Source organism: Myotis brandtii, unplaced genomic scaffold, assembly GCF_000412655.1.
Source record: "Myotis brandtii unplaced genomic scaffold, ASM41265v1 scaffold606, whole genome shotgun sequence".
NCBI lineage: Eukaryota > Metazoa > Chordata > Mammalia > Chiroptera > Vespertilionidae > Myotis > Myotis brandtii.
The window spans coordinates 1,198,864-1,216,690 of record NW_005370297.1 but is presented as its reverse complement, the minus strand read 5'-3'; the positions used below and the strand labels follow the sequence as shown (position 1 = coordinate 1,216,690).

At 36.0% G+C, this 17,827-nt stretch overlaps 1 protein-coding gene across 18 annotated transcripts in view; it reads left to right on the top strand.

The window, feature by feature from the left end:
* Positions 1-875: 875 nt before the first annotated feature.
* Positions 876-17,827, top strand: part of PTPRD (protein tyrosine phosphatase, receptor type, D) — an 865,179-nt gene continuing 848,227 nt past the window's right edge. For 8 of the 18 annotated variants that reach the window (XM_014550624.1, XM_014550612.1, XM_014550617.1 and 5 more), the window contains exon 1: positions 877-895. The gene's annotated coding sequence lies outside the window, so the exon portion shown is untranslated. Of the gene's footprint in view, positions 896-17,827 lie in introns of all 18 variants that reach the window. The other 10 variants (XM_014550627.1, XM_014550623.1, XM_014550621.1 and 7 more) reach the window with 3 other exon arrangements.

Genomic DNA, 17,827 nt, shown 5'->3' with positions numbered 1-17,827 from the left:
ATTTTTAAAAAATTAATGAGTGGGGTTTTTTTTTTACATAAATTTAGTACTTATATAAGATTTACAATTCTTCTGTGCTAGCTGGTCCCAGGAGGAGTAGGACAGACAGGGATCTGCTTTAGCTTGGCTGCCAGTGTTTAAGTGATTTCCTTAACATCCTTGAATATTACATAAACTGAACTGATGAAGCAACAGCAGGGATTGAGAGAATTGCCTTTGGTTTTGAAAGAGCTTCTACTGGGAGTGAAATGCCATCAAACAGCACTGCATGCTACAGAGACATCATTCACGAAAGGAAGAGTATGCTACCCTTGTATCTTTCATCTTATAATCTACCATTTACAATTTTTTCTTAATATCAACTTTTTTATTTTTCAGATAAATTCAGTGTAGGTGCATCTTAGGTAAATAAATAATTTTACATAACATGTATACATTAAAGACCCAAAAGTGAGAAATTTGAAATGTATTGGGTAATTTCAGGAAGCAACAAACTAAGACATTCAGTAGACTTGATGAAATAGATGTAGTAAAAAGGCAGTTTAGCCACTTCATGTTAAATAGGAAAGCCTGAATTCAAAATTTTAATGAACAGTCAAAATCTACAGCTTTGTAGCATGTGAAAAGAAATGTCCATGTTGATTTGACATTTTACTCTTTCAATTAAACATGTATCACATAAAATTTATAGCAGTTTCTCATTAACCGTTTTGCTTTTTTCCCTCTCTGTCTCAATCCCTCCTAAAAAGGGGGATGGCAGAAATATAATATCTTGAAGACCATTTAGGGTTTGAAATACTTTTAAAAACAATTTTTTTTTCATTTCTTTCTAATTAGGCTTTGAACTTCCTGAGGCCAGGGACTGTCTGGAAGCACCTGCAGTGGCTAGCACAAGGTAAGTCTACAACACATCTCAACCCCTTCTTTCTTTGGGTCCTAACACTCAATGTAGTGCCTTGATATGTATGTAGTTGGTACTCAACAAATACTGTTGGATGGATGGACAGAATATCCAAACAATATATTCTTTTCACCTGGTATTCCTCATAAAATATGCTAAGAATGAATTCTTCTTAACTGTGGATGATTAGTTTTTCTTTTATAAATAGAATTACCACATACTCAAACTAGTGGAATAAGTAGGAAATGATATGTCAATGAGGGATTTATTTTTCAGTTCTGATTCATGAATGTGTGGGAAATCTAACAATGAGTTAAAGTTTTGAGCTGGAGTAGCAGATGTCTGTAGATTTAAACACTGATTGAATTTATCTGCTGCTGCTATGAAACTGTTGGCCCTCAGGGATGGTCTTGCCTACAGACTCTATTTTGGTTCTTCTGGAAGCTATGAAGCTATTTATTGTTAATGGGGGAATAAAGTGAAAAAGCAGATTTACAAACAGATTAACAAATTTTTAAATATTTAATCTCTGTTAAACAGTAATAATTATGTTATGCATTCAGTTCTCACTACTTTGCAAGAAATGTTTTGCTATTAAGACAGCTTTGTTTACCTTACATGACCTTGTTATAAACATTTTGTCTTATCATAATAGCACTTTTTGATGCAATTACCTACCAAGTGTATTTTTCTTGCTTGTTGCAGCTTAATAGTGTGCTTCTAATCTTAAAATGATGATTCTTTGACATAAGTAACTCCGATGCTTTCTCTCTAAGATATTTGATCTACTTCCTAACTATTTTAAACTATTATCTGGTAAAAACCTATGAAGAACTATAAAACAAATTTAAATCACTTTTTATTGATGGTTCTAAATACACAATTTGTAAATAAAGTTTACAAAAAGTTCCTAGCATACTAGAATACTCTTATGTACTAAAAATGTTGCATCTTCAGCTTAAAGGAAAAAAATACCATCTTCCATATTCCCTGTGAACTTCAATTTTGGGTTGATGCTTCTTATAACTCTAAGGAAAAATAAATACATATCTGTGTATAGAAATGGTACACAAAATCCTTCAGAAACCAGGATGCTTTTGAAGTCAAATTAGATAAGAATTAAACATGAGAGATACAGGACTGCAGTAACGTTATTTTAGGCATTCAGGCAGGTTCCCCTTTGGCTTCTCATTGTTGCTTTTTTATATGTTGTGATTCAGCTCAGCATCACAAAGCTTTCTTGGATACCCCCAGTCAAAATGATGTCTTCTTCTAAACTCCTGTGTGTCTTTGCTCATACTCCCTGAAGATTTTAATCATTCTGCTTTATGGTTCAGCAATTTGTATAGAATCAGTTCCCATTTTCTGAACACATTATGTTCCAGAGTTAATTTAAAAAGCAATTTTTATTTCTTTGGAATCCAAAGTACTTGTTTCCATAGTACTAATAATACAAATAATGCTTCTATTTTCTTTTTAGGTTCTAGTGCTCTCTGATCTAGTGCATATAGAAATATTTCAAATATACCTCTACTGATGGCATTGCTTCTTCAAAATACATTATATATATTGTAAGGGGCAAATTACATAGATTCTAAACCTAGACTTGTCTGAATTCTATGCTACTTACTAGCTGTTAGGCAAATTATTCAAATATGTTTATCTGATATTTCTCCTCTTTAAAATGGAGAACATCATACTGCCTACTTCCTATGTCTGTTGTGAAGACTAAATTCATTGACATATGAATGTGCTTTAGAACAGTCCCTGACACATAGTAGGGGATATATAGGTGTTATCATTATTACTTTCATTGACACTTGGAGTATCAGGAACTTAAATGCCCACATAGAAGCATGTTTAAGTGTAGAAATAGTTCATATATTTTAGAAGTTCACCCTCTAGAGACAAGATAGATACCTCAGTCACAGAACACAGTATCTCATGATCAGAAAGAACATAACTAAGAACATAACTGACTACCCTTCCATAAAATACAAATCAAATGCTTTTTTTGTCTACTTGTATTTCCAAGATGAATAAAAATAGAAACAGAATATGTAACCATATTCATCTCATCACAAAAATGAAAGTAAAACTAGCAGCTATTATTATTGATATTATTTATTGAGCCCTTACAGTGGTTCTCAACCTTCCTAATGCCACGACCCTTTAATACAGTTCCGCATGTTGTGGTGACCCCCAACCATAAAATTATTTTTGTTGCTACTTCATAACTGTAATGTTGCTACTGTTATGAATCGTAATGTAAATATCTGACATGCAGGATGTATTTTCATTGTTACAAATTGAACATAATTAAAGCATAGTGATTAATCACAAAAACAATATGTAATTATATATGTGTTTTCTGATGGTCGCGACCCACAGGTTGAGAACCGCTGCCTTAGGATGTACCAAGCATAAAGTGAAGGACTCTACATGCAATCCTCATGTTCTCCCATTACAGAGGAAGAACCTGATAGTCAAGGAGGCAAAGGTCACAGCTAATGAGAGTTAGAACAAGAATCCCAAATTCAACCTTTCTGACTTTTAAATCTCATCTGATTTCCACCCTACCACATGCAATGCTCTGAACCAGGTCCAAAAGTACTGGTATTTTTCAAATTAATATTTACATATTCCAATGTCTTTTTAGGGGTTCTTCTGCCACTTAACAAATCTACCTAGTTCTTTCTAATCCTGTCTTCTACATGTTGTCTATAAAAATATCATAAGACATATTGTCAAACAATTGGGGAAAGCCTAGTACACTTTATTTTTTTACTAACACACTTTATTTAGTGCATTCTGTTTGATCAGTATTCCCCCAAATGTCTTTTTTAAATATATTTTTATTGATTTCAGAGAGGAAGGGAGAGGGAGAGAGAAATAGAAATATCAGTGGTGAGAGAGAATCATTGATTGGCTGTCTCCTGCACGATCAGGGATTGAGCTAACAACCTGAGCATGTGCCCTGACCAGGAATCAAACCTCTTGGTTCATAGGTCAACGCTCAACCACTGAGTCACCATGGCCAGGCTTCCCCAAAGCATCTTGTCCTCCATTGAGATTATCAGCACTCTTAGCAGTGTTGCTTTAAGACACTGCATTAGAAACTCTCTTTTCCCATTCATGAATATTGTGTCATCAGTCATGAATGCAGTCATCTAACTCTAACATATGACCACACATTGAACTTTTTTATCTTGCAAAAGAAAAGATAGCGTTCTTACGTAGTGTATTCTTTATCCCTTCAATATACTTAACCTTTATTTTTGATATGTATATTATGTGCAATGCACATGGCGCACATCTCATTGACTCTTCACAGTAAACCTCTGAGGCCTATACAGTGGGGCCTTGACTTATGAGTGTCCCGACTAATGAGTTTTTCGAGATACGAGCCGTCTCTTGGCCTATTTTTTGCTTTGAGTTGTAACCTAAAATTCGGGTTACGAGCCAGCTTCAGATACCCCACCTCTAGTTGGCGCAGCGAACGTCACAGTGAATGCCACAACATCAGCCCAGCATCACGTGTCTCACTCGTTCACTTTTTGATTTGACATACGAGTAATTTGAGTTACGAGCTCCGTCACGGAACGAATTAAACTCGTAAGTCAAGGCCCAACTGTACTTTAATGATCTCCATGGTAGGATAAGAGACCTGAGAGCTAGAAAAATCAAATATCTCGTCAAATTTACTCCACTAGTAGTATTATCAGGGTTTGAACACAAGTGAAACGTCAAATATAACAGTTCCCACTGTTCTACAACGACCCCTGATTACTTTCAGTTCAGAGAACCCAAGGCATCTCACTAGCGGGCAAATGCATAAGGCTTCCATGCCCCTGACAGTTCCTCCTTAAGTGTCTAGATCAGGGGTGGGCAACCCCTGGCACACGTGCCAAACATGGCACGCCAGTAACTTTCGCTGGCACAGGAAACCCTCTCTTATAATCTACCATTTACAATTTTTTTCTTAATATCAACTTTTTTATTTTTCAGATAAATTCAGTGTAGGTGCATCTTAGGTAAATAAATAATTTTACATAACATGTATACATTAAAAATGTACTTTACATCATCATATACTGTGTTTTTGTCGCTCAAATTAATTTTATTATTTCTTCAAGGTTCTTCACATATGTACACCTTAAGAAATATCGTAGGCATAACATGTTCTCAAAAAATTAGGGTTGGCATGCAGAAGAATTTTGAGTCAGAGATTTTGCTGGTTTTGGCACGCACTCACAAAAAGGTTGCCCACCCCTGGTCTAGATTGTAAACTTTTTGAAAGGAGTGTCTGTCTTCTTACATCTTTGTGTTTCTCACAATGTCTAAACGAATGCCTAGACATCGTGTACAATTAATAAATGAATGAGAACATTATGGGATATCTAAGATACTGTCAGTGATGAATATACTAATCTATAATTAAAGGCTCAAATCTTTTGCCTTGGGCCTATTGACCAAGCTCAGTTAATTTGGTTAAATAAGCTGTCTCTTTCACATATTGTCATTGTCACATTTCATGATTGGATCAAGCTAATCCTAGCCAGAAACTGCTAAAATATCTGAATTTAGAAATGCAAAAACATGTGGGGTGAACATAATATTATTGTGGGTTTCCTGGCCAACTTCTTGGCTTATTTTGGCAAGTGCAGTTTAGTTTCTTGTGTATGATGACATTTGAGTATATGCTGTGCAGTATCATGTTTTAATATGGACCAATGCTAATGCCTATAAATAGTTCACATTAAGTGTAAACTTCTGGAATTTTAATTAATGTTTGGAATCTCATCAATTAAGAAAGTCAGACATACTAAGTTTTCTTTACATAATTTTAAGAAGTGTTTATAAAGTTTTTTTTTTTAAATATATATTTTATTGATTTTCCGCAGAGAGGAAGGGAGAGAGATAGAGAGTCGGAAACATCGATCAGCTGCCTCCTGCACATCTCCCACTGGGGATACGCCCGCAACCCAGGCACATGCCCTTGACCGGAATCGAACCCGGGACCCCCCAGTCCGCAGGCCGACGCTCTATCCACTGAGCCAAACCGGTTTCGGCAAGAAGTGTTTATAAAGTTTTGACTAGCACTATTTTGGATAAGTAAACCAGAGTTGCTTACTAAGGCACCCTATGAAGTGAGCCTGATTTCATTTATTTTTCATAATTAACAGTGCACATACAAGGGATATATCCAGATCTCTACTAGAGATTTTTTATTACAGCATTAATGTGACAATTTCAGGTAACAAGTTAATCTAATTAAAGGAAGGCTAATTGTTCATGCAGACTCTGTGGTCAGAAGAAGAAAACTCAGCAGGACATTCTCTGAACATTTCTGCTTGAGAGAGGTACATTTTTTTCATTTAGGAGTGGCAACCAAGACTCTCATATTATATACATAACATTTAAAAGACGTATTTAAGTGATTTACTAGGACGATAGTGTAGGAAAGATAATAGGTGTAATCGTATGATAGGGGGGTTGACTAAATGCTTTCTAGTTTCAAAAGTTCTTCACTATGAGTGGAGTTAGAGATTGACTCAATATGTCTACATTTGTATGGTCAGAGAACATTAGAATTAAAATATACCTTCGAGACTCCAGGCCATGTATTGTACATGACAAATTTAGACCCAGAAAAAATAAACGACCTGCTGAGATCAAATAGGTATTTGGTAGTATATCTGTGACTGAGGTATTTTTTACTCTGCATTTAAAACATATTGTCCTTCAATGGAAAAAAGAAAAAAAGGAAGGAAGGAAGGAAGGAAGGAAGGAAGGAAGGAAGGAAGGAAGGAAGGAAGGGGAGGGAGGGAGGGAGGGAGAGAGGGAGGGAGGGAAGAAGGGAGAGAGGGAGGAAGGGAGAGAGAGAGAGAACAGAAAAAAAAAGAAAAGAAAAATTAAGACATAAAATCTAGGGAAGGTCACATAGTTCAATCTCCTCTATTGGAAGCTTCCTCGTGACAGTCAGGCAGTCTCCAATTAAAATTATACATGAACCTCACTTTTATTATTGGGTAGTTATAATTGCATAAAATGTCTTACATCAATAGAAAATCTAACTGCCTTTATTTCTTCCTTAATCTTCTGTCATCTATGTAAAATATCCATCCCTCCTTCAACCATTCCTTTTATGACATGAGTTTCAGATGTTGCATCTTCTGATGCCTCCTCCTAGCACATCAGTAAAACGTTACAGGTTGACGCCTAGAATTAAACCCAGTGTGACACATGCTATCTGGAGACTGCCATAAGTATGTGGAAAAGCTACTATTATCTCTTGGTCTAACCACTGTTGGTTTTTAAAGTAATTGTGCTTTGTATAGTTGTGCTTATGTATCAACTAAAGCCTAAAAGTGTTTTTCACATGGGGGACTATAAGTAGGGGGCTCATGTACTTACATGCTAATTAGTTTGTTTACTTTTATCATTTCTGAGTCGAGATTGACAGGACTAAACATGACTTTTTGCTATCATCATCATTGTATTTATCAAAAAGTCTATCAGTTTGGAATATTTGAGTTGCTCAAAGAAGCCATGATAAAAAAAATAAGTCTAATTGGAGTTCATAATGACACAAAAATAAAACAAGTAATATAAAGTAAATCATAAAGTAGTTATGTTAACCGTAGCTGGTTTGGCTCAGTGAATAGAGTGTCAGCCTACAGACTTAAGGGTCCCAGGTTTGATTTCAAATAAGGGCACATGCCTGGGTTGTGATCCCCAGTGGGGAGCATGCAGGAGGCAGCCAATCAAGGATTCTCTCTCATCATTCATGTTTCTATCTCTCTATCCCTCTTCCTTCCTCTCTGAAATCAATAAAAATATTTTTAAAGTAGTTATGCTATATACACCATAACACACCTGCTGTTCAAAGGGAGGGGCTTAGAGACTCAACTATAAAAGACCACCCAGAATTTAATTTAAAATGTTATCTTAAAAGTGGTGTCTCTTTTTTGGAGATCTCCAGAATTTGGGAACTAAACTGTACCCATGGTATTTGGTTCTGTATTTTTAAATGTGAGTTTTGCTAGTATCTGACCTATTTCTTAAATACTCAGTGGAATGAAGACGGGTACCTAGGATGGACTGTGTTGAACATGGGAGAGTTGCCTGGGTCAAGGGCAATATATGAGATGGGTAGTTACAAAACAAGAGCACATAAGATGGGTAGTGTTCCTTAAAACAGGCAGTGAGGCCCAGCCAGCATGGCTCTGTGATTGAGTGTTGACCTATGAACCAGGAGGTTCAATTCCCAGTCAGGGCACATGCCCAGGTTGTGGGCTCAGTTGCAGGCTCGAGGGGCGTGCAGGGGGCAGCCAATTAATGATTCTCTCTCATCATTGATTTTCTGTCTCTCTTTCCCTCTCCCTTCCTCACTGAAGTCAATAACAATATCTTTTTTAAAAAAGAAACAGGCAGTTTTGAGTCCTAAGTTTATAAGAATTATTAAGACTATCTTTTGTACTTTTTACAAATATGCCTTGTGTGATATTACATAGTTTATTATCACATATTTTAGGGGTTACTTATGCTTGTGGTATAGGGTGTAGACATAAAGATAATATTTTATAAAAATCTCATTTTTAACATATCTTGAGCACATGAAATGGTTAAAATCTTAAAAACAAAACAAAAACAACTTCTGAATCTGATTCCAGGTTTTCTTATGCAGAATTTTATTTTTTAAATCATCTTTTAAAAGATCAGAAATCATCTATAGTTATTGAATGAAATTATGAAATATGTACTCTTTTTTTTGGAAACAACTGCCTACAATTTACCTGAGATCTTAATACTGCTGCAATTTAAAAGCATCGTAACGCCAAGAGAGGACTGTGTGTGTATAATATTTTGTTCTCAATCACAAGGACTGTGTTTCTGAAAACCCTTGAGGTAGATAAATGCACACATTAGAAATATGCAATTTCTAAAGTTATACTTGCACCAATACAAGTTTGTATAAATAATTTTATCTTGATTAAATTAAGTAAAATAAAGACATAGGTGTGATAATTGGTATATCTTAAATAAGTAATTGTAGGTATACACAAAGTCCTTTTTTCATCCATCTGCTTATTGAATTAGCTAGTCACTACCTTAGATGATGGGAATGCAAAGATGAAAATAATAAATGATACCTCCCCTCCTCTCTGAAATCAATAAAAATATATATTTTTAAAAAATAAGACACTGCTTGAAAGAACCGAGTAGCTGTCTATGTGCCAAACCCTTTGCTAGTCTATCAGCGGTTCTCACCCTGTGGGTCGCGAACAATAAAAATACATCCTGCATATCAGATATTTACATTACGATTCATAACAGTAGCAAAATTACAGTTATGAAGTAGCAACGAAAATAATTTTATGGTTGGGGGTCACCACAACATGAGGAACTGTATTAAAGGGTCGCGGCATTAGGAAGGTTGAGAACCACTGAGACAGATAGCCAGTTAAATAAACAATTATAGGAGAGTACAAGTATTTGCAAAATATGGGAAGCACAGGAGTTTGTAATAAGGTTGCTTAATCTAGTCCGAATGGGCTTAGAGCATGGTTTTATCCTCCATATTAACACCCAACTATTTAGTTAAGTCCACTACATGCATTTCTTTCTTCAAGTTGCTAGTACACTAGACTTATTATATCATACATGTGAGTTACCTGAGTTAGTGACAACATTAGTAACTACTCAACAGATCACCCTAAAGCATGAAGCTTGGTTCTATCCCTCACCTCCTCCAAAGTATCCTTAGCACTTGTCCAGTCACATAACCTGTAATATTTTTTAAGTAACAAATACATGGCATTTCTAATTCTAACCTTATTTTTGCTACAGATCAGTAAGACAGCCATGAAGAATTAATACACCTTTATATTTTGTAGAAATTTAGTCTATGAATATTCCTTATAGGATCTATGACAAGAGAATTACATCACAGATTCTATTAAGGATTTCATAAATATACAAACATATATATGTGTGTGTGTGTTTAATAATCCTGATCTTAGTACCACTTACAGAAAAGTAACTTTCTCCTCCTTGACACATTCACTTGAAATCTTTCTCTCCTTTTTTGTATCAATACTTTTACAAAATTATAATTCCCATATTTGACATTGTGATGTATGCTTTTCATATATTCACAATTGTTTTCCCATTTATAAACTTCCATTTACCACTCTTGTGCAAACATTGATTTCAAAGCTTTCACATTTAGGACCACTAGAACCATTTCTTTCTCTCTTTCTTTTTCATGATCACTCCCTTTACATGAGGGAGAGAGGTTCTTCTTGCTAATTCCTTGTGAAATCAAGTATTACTTTGTTCATGCTGAATAAAAAAGAACAATAATGATTTTAAATACATTTTAATGTGAATATAATATTATAATCAGAATTACTCCATCCCACACCAATTTTCCCTTCAGATTTTCTAGAGAAAAGGAATTGATCTGGCAGCATACAAGCACCAAGGTATGGATCTATGAAAGTGATTAACCTCTTAATGCCCCATTTAGCTTTTCCCATTCCACAAGAATCAATGATAAACACACCCATCCATTTTATGTTGATCATTAAAGCAGAGAGTTAACATGAAATCTTGTGCCTCTTTCGACTTGCTAATGTTTTGTCTTTAAACTCTGTAAGTTTATATTATTCTAAGAAGATGGTGCCCCTGCTCCGTGATGCACAGTTGGCAGCTGCTTGACAAACTTCCCTGGATAGCTGGCTGCACCTATTAGGATGTAGGGGAATCCATGCTCCACTTCAACTTCTACTTGACTTGAAAGTGCCACTGACACCACTCTTCCCCTGAATGGACTTAATTCCCCAGATCCAAATGCTGGCTTATTGTCATTCTGGGTCACGTGTCTCCCCTCCTGCTCTCATCCTGCAGTCAATTGTTTTAAGATAGCTTGGGAAGTCTGAGGTTGAGAAATGATGAATTCTTGATGCTCTCTTCCTTCCAATTTTCCTACGTTGGAGAGAGACCATCAGTAAGTGCATATTCATTATACCTAGTGCATTCCTTTTGGTTAAACTGTCTTTCTAAGGCTTTTTGTTTTCTAAGCATCCACTTAACCACAGCAGTGAAACAGTGAAGCTGCTTGTTGCCTTCTATTGAAAATTAGGCTTTGGCCCTAAGCCAAGCTGCCTGAGCTAGCACTAATATAATTCACAACTGGAAGAAGACAATCAATTAATCAATACTGTAATTTGGAACTGACCATGGTAGTAACACTCACAGCTATTAGACTCAACTGACTGACACCATTTAGGATTAATGAGGTAGCAAGAGCAGGCAAACCAAAAATTTATTTAAAGACTTTCCCCCTAAAAATCAAACTACCCACCCTGTTTTGTTATTTATTTCTTGTTTAGTGAAATCTAATGTAAGTGAGAATTTGAAGGACAAAGACTCTTACCCACTACTGTGATTTTGAACAAGAAATTTAATGAATCTTCAAAGTATGGATTTCAGAAAAATATTTCAATTCAGTGTTAGAATCTTCTGAGAAATCTAAAAACATGACCTAAAATGACTTTTCTGATGTTATTTGGGCATTACTTGATCCAATCTTATATAATGAAATATTGGTGTATTTGTTATTTAGATAAATAAACAACCATCTTTTAAACCGAAAAACTTTAAAATTAAAAAGAAAAAACATCATTATGGCTCACTCTGTTTGAATCGCACAATAGAATAAATACAAATATAAAAATACACAGGACCTGTGGCACTTGCAAGAAACAACCAATATTAACTCCTCCCAGGCCTGTCTGGCAGAGCCATCAAGTCTTGCAGATCTTATTAACAAGACAATGTTCCCCTAAAGCAGCGGTTCTCAACCTGTGGGTCGCAACCCCTTTGGGGGTCGAATGACCCTTTCACAGGGGTTGCCTAAGACCATCAGAAAACACATATATAATTACATATTGTTTTTGTGATTAATCACTATGCTTTAATTATGTTCAATTTGTAACAATGAAAATATATCCTGCATATCAGATATTTACATTATGATTCATAACAGTAGCAACATTACAGTTATGAAGTAGCAATGAAAATAATTGTATGGTTGGGGGTCACCACAACATGAGGAACTGTATTAAAGGGTTGCAGCATTAGGAAGGTTGAGAACCACTGCCCTAAAGCCATTGGCTGCGTATTTATCATGATGTGTCATTAAGCTAACCAGGAAGTCTGTGCCTTTTTTGTTGCTGTTGCTGTTTCTTTGAATTGAGCATATATAGGCTCTGAGGCCTCAGACTATAGATAACTGTTATAATGTGTCTAACCTGAAATCTCAAAAGCCAGCTGAAGGTAGTTAAACATGGTCATAGATTTTTGTTCTTGAACTAAAAAACAAAATACAAAAGAATCTTCTATAGCCCTGGCTGGTGTACTCAGTGGTTAGAGCGTTGGCTCACATATCCAAGAATCACCGGCTTGATTCCTAGTCAAGGGCACTACCTGGGTTGCAGGTCCAATCCCCTGTCCTGGCCGGGGCACATGCAGGAGGCAACCAGTCAATGTGTCTCACACCGATGCTTCTCGCTCTCTCCCACCTCCCTCCCTTCTTTCACTCTGAAAAGCAATGGGAAAAATATCCTTGGGTGAGGATTAACAACAATAAAAGGAATCTCCTGTAATCTGGCAGAAAACAGGAAGGAATGTAGCTGTACATTTTATATCAACATATTATCTGAGAGATGTGCTTTGACCAGGAACATAAAAAAAATTCATGGAGACAGTCTCTATAATAAGGACAGATCTCCATTTTTTAGTTGAGATATAATTGACATATAGCATTATATTTGCTTCAAGTATACAACATAATGATTTGATATTTGTATATATTGTGAAATGATCACCACAATAAGTCACTGATTTCTAATTGGAAAATTCAGTATAAACTTATTTCACTTTGTTCTCTTAATTTTATTATGACAAACTAAAGAAAAGTACTTGAAATATAGTCTTGGGATTTAAATTTTCTTTCTAAATATTTGCCATATTAATAAGCAAAAGGACTTTGAAAATATAAAAATCCTCTTAGTATTATATCAGAGACACTGAATTTAGAACCTTTAATCTGGTCTGGAGTTGGTCGGAAGTCAAAATAAAAGTCCCTGTAGTGGGACCTGTGTATATATTATCTGTAGTGTTATTTTAGATCCTAGAAAATAAAATATAATTTTTGAAATATCATAAAACATTTGAATGAAAGAAGTTAAAGAAATCAGGGGTAGCTAAGATTTGCTAAGAAAACAGTGCATTAGACAAAATGGTAACATTCAGTTAGAAGGTTAATGTAATTTTACCCATAGTGGTTTCCACTGAGATGAATATATATGCTTTATGGAATCCAGTGGTTGTTTCAATAGTAGAAACATATATTCTAAGTAAATGGCATTTTATAAAAGAGAGCACATGTCCAATTTAATACATCATTTTTTATTATAGAGAGACACAGGAAGGCATTAATTTCATTCTACTTGCTTAAACAAAGTCAATAATGAAATCAAAATAAATTTTAATTTTAAAAGGGCATACTTTTAATAAAGAAATTATTTTGGATCTTATTCAACTTTACCCTGTAGTAAATACACTCTTATCTTTCAGAAAACAGAGCATAAAGTTCAAAATGAACAATTATATTTATTGCGTGTTGGCCTTTTTCTGCCAAAAACAAAAAAATCAAATAATTCTTCTAAAGCTTACAAAGTTGAAAAAGAAACATATGGAAATATCTAATAAAAATAAAACAATGAAATATTCAAGGCAGTACAAACTGACCAGTGTTTGTTTAAAGTTTCTTGTTTACTTATACATATGTTTCTTTATTTTCAACTTTATTTTAACTAAAACACTTTGAGCCAACTTGCAAAATATATTTTATTTTTATGACATGTTATTTCAAAGGAACTTAAGAAAGCTTTTGAAAAGTCATGAAATACAGTAAAATAAAATAAATTTAAACTTGCTAAAAATATACAGAAAATATAATAAAGACAAGAAACTAAGGTAAAATCCAAAAGATAAAAAATGACAGATAAAAGTTAAAAAGTCACTTTTGCACATTTGATAGACAGTTGGGGCAACACAGTCTGCAGCATTATTTTGCAGCGTCTTATACAAAGGCAAATGCCAATCTAAGCTTTCTAGGGCAAGGGTCAGTAGCCTTTTCTACAAAGGTTTACATTGCACCTGTATTAGATCTTGGGAGTCATAAAGACTCTGCAGCAACTCTATCATTTTATCTGAAAACAGTCATATGTAAAACGTAAATGACTGGACATGGCTGTGTAACAATGAAACTATTTATAAAAATAGGCAGTGGACCACATTTACCCACGGGCTGGAGTTCGCACAATCCTCTTTTGGAAACTAAAGCAAAGATAGAAAGAGTCAGTTAACCTAATTTTAAGATTAAAGTCTACTCCAAAGAAGCATAGTGTTTTGTGTTTGTTTGTTTGTTTGTTTGTTTTGATGCTGAAACTCAATAGGGGAAGCTTGGCAGTGGGCAATGTGAGTTACATCTCTACAATAAGACAAATAGCTTGTTTCCTGCAGCAGCTGGTCACAGCCTCCTGCGCATCTAGAAAATGAGTGTGAAATTCAGCATAAGGTTAATTTTTGGTCTTTTGTAGACAAACACAAATGACCATACTGTTTATTTTTTACTTGGATATTATAATAAAGGCATTTTATACTTTGGGATCTTTTTTCTTCTTAAACTTATTTTGCTTTTTTGTTTGTCCTTATTATTACATAGAAAAGTCACTCCTTCATCCATAGCATGTGAAACAATACACTATCTTGCAATGCATTTTAAAAACTGAGAATTACATTAGTGTTACAACATACATGTGCATTACTCTAAGAATGGTGAAGGGACTAGGAAAGAAATTACAATCTGATATGGGAGATGGGCATTTAAACAAAGAAAGTGTGATGAATGTTGTCATATGAAAAGGCATAGTTCTGGCTTTGTACCCTGGTGCTGAGTTTCGGGTCCACTGTTTATCAACAATGTGATCTTTAGCATATGCCTGAATGTCTCCGAGCCTTGGTTTCTTCATCTCTAGAACGAAGACAACATCAATGCCTTTCTCACTGAGTTGAAAGGGTTGATAAGACAAGACTTAGTACGGTGGCACATACTTAATACTCATTATTTAACTCAGGTAGGACGTACCAGGTATATTCAAAAGTGAGGTTCTAGGCTATGATGGAAGTTTCAACAATAGCTGTTGATGATCCAGCTGCATGAGTTTAACCTCTCACAACCGTAGACAGATTTTGTTTTTTGGTTTTGGTTTTGGTTCTCTAAGGAGGATTTTTGTCGAGGTTTTATTTGGAAAGAGGTGTCTGGTGAATGCTTCCCCCCAACACACACACACACACACACACACACACACCCCAAAGGGTCTTTAAAAAGACTACTCAACTTAGAGAGCATAGTGGGCGAGCGTCTTAGCTAAGCTTAAGTTCATGAGCAGGAAGCTGTGTAAAGTGGTCTCTTGCAGCAGAAGAGAGGGCTGGTGTGAAGACGCTAATGGCACCCCCACTTTATAAGGACAATGGATTCATGAGCATTTCCCCTGGGACCGCTTTTGAAACACACAGGAGAGGAAGCTGCAGTGGGGTTCACTTAACCTGCCCAAGCAGTTCAGCTGAAGGGACTTCTACAGCAGGTAGAGGCTGAGGATGACTTTTAAGAACCGAGGGGGTGTAGGAGAGAGCTCCTCAGGGGTAGAGTAGGAGAGGTATCCTCCAATATTCCATGAATGAACACAAGAGTCAACTTTCAACCAGAGAGAACTGAAATTACATCACTTGCACAGCGTCAGCCAAGTAATGCCTTCTGTCCCACTTAACTCTCCTCCCTCCATTCTATTCCTACAGTGAAGGGGGCAGGAACCACCATATGGAAGATATAGTGGAGAGGAGGAAAAGTGATGCAACCTAAGAGGAAACCCAGATTTGTGACATATTCATAAGATGGGGCGTTTTAATTATGAAATTAAAACTGTGTTTTGTGATTTAATAGGTTGTTTCAACACCTATAAGTGGACAGAGAAGCAATAGGGCCTGAGTTCTTATTCAAGGACAGGATGAAAACTAGCTCCGATGAAAAAATGAAAGGGACAATAGAGCAGAACAAGAAAAATACTATTTCCAATTTTATTTGGTTGATTTATGATGGTTGTTCATAATTTATACTTGTTAACGGTACATACATTTGTTATATCTACATGTATATATCAATAAATTGAAATTACAACTAGAACTCTTTATAGCAAGTACTGAACACCTCTCCTGGGTCAGGCACTGTGCTAGGCCTTAGGCATCATGAGGGGAATAAAGGATATTTCATAAACCTAATAAGAAAAATAGACATTTAAACATATATTTGGGAGGTAGACTATCACTCCCATTAGGATGTCTTCTTCTAATCTCCAGAACCTGGTACATGTGAGCTTGCATGGCAAAGGGGACTTTGGCCCTGGCTGGATTGGCTCAGTGGATAGAGCATTGGCCTGCAGACTGAAGGGTCCCGGGTTTGATTCCAGTCAAGGCCACATGCCTGGGTTACTGGCTCGATCCCCAGTATTGGGCGTGCAGGAGGCAGCCGATCCATGATTCTCTCTCATCATTGATGTTTCTGTCTCTACCTTTTCCTTCCTTTCTGAAATCAATAAAAAATATATTAAAAGGGGGGGGGCTTTGCAGATGTGATTAAATTAAGGATATTAAGGTGGAGAGATTATCCTGGATTATCCAGGTGGCTCATTGTAATCATAAGGGTCCTTATGAGGGAGAGAAGGAGGCAGGAGTGACAGAGTCAGAGAAGGAGATGTGATGACGGAGTGCAGAGAGGGAGATTTGAAGAGCCTACACTGCTGTCCCTGAAGGTGGAAGAAGGGGTCATGAGCCAAGGACTGTAGTCAATCTTGTGAAGATAAAACCCTTCAGCAAATGAAATCTTTCCCAGGGCCTCCAGAACCAACACAGAATTGCTGGCCCATTTTAGTCTTCTGACCTCCAAAACTATAATATCATAAATCTGTGGCTCTTTTAAGCCACGAAGTTTTTGGTAATTACAATAGTAAGAGGAAACTAATATACAGGCAACAATAGTAAAGTATTGAATTATGATAAGGGAAATGCATAAATGTTAAAATCATATTTCAGTGGTATTTATTAAGCTAATCCAAGAATCCAAGAAGGGCTGCTTGAGGAAGTAATGTATAACGTAAGACTAGAAGGGTGAACAAAATCAACCAGAAAAGAGGAGAGCTAAAGAATGTTCCAGAGAAGGGAAATGAGACATGAAGGCTTAGAGATGGGCAAGGGCAAGTTATATTTCAAAGAATTGTTAGAAGTTCAATATGTCTGGACAATAGAACTTGAGACAGAGGATGCATGATAAGGCTGAGGTCAGACCATGAAGGACCTAATCAGTTATGACCTGTCCCAAAGCTTGAACTTTATCGTAAGAGCAATGTGCAAGTTCTCAAGGATTTTAAGCAGGTGAATGTCATAATCATATTCTCATGTGTGCACTGTGGAGAGTGTATTAGGGGAGAGAGATTGAAAAAGGAAAGGCCAAAAAAAAAAAAAAAGGAAAAGGAAAGGCCATTTAAGAAAATGTGGCAACCTTTGAGAAAGGAGGTGGCTTTTGCTTGGACCTGGGTAGTAGCTGTAGGAAGAAAGAGTAGTGCCCAGAAAGCAATTTGACAATAGAAGCTGAATGATATGGTGATTTACTAGATGTGAAAGGTGTCCTAAGTAGGAAGGCAATAGCATTTCGGGGGTAGAAAACACAAGTAAAATTCTCTGAGATTTGCTCCTACTGAAGTGGGTCAGTGATGAAAATAGCCAAATCTGCGCATC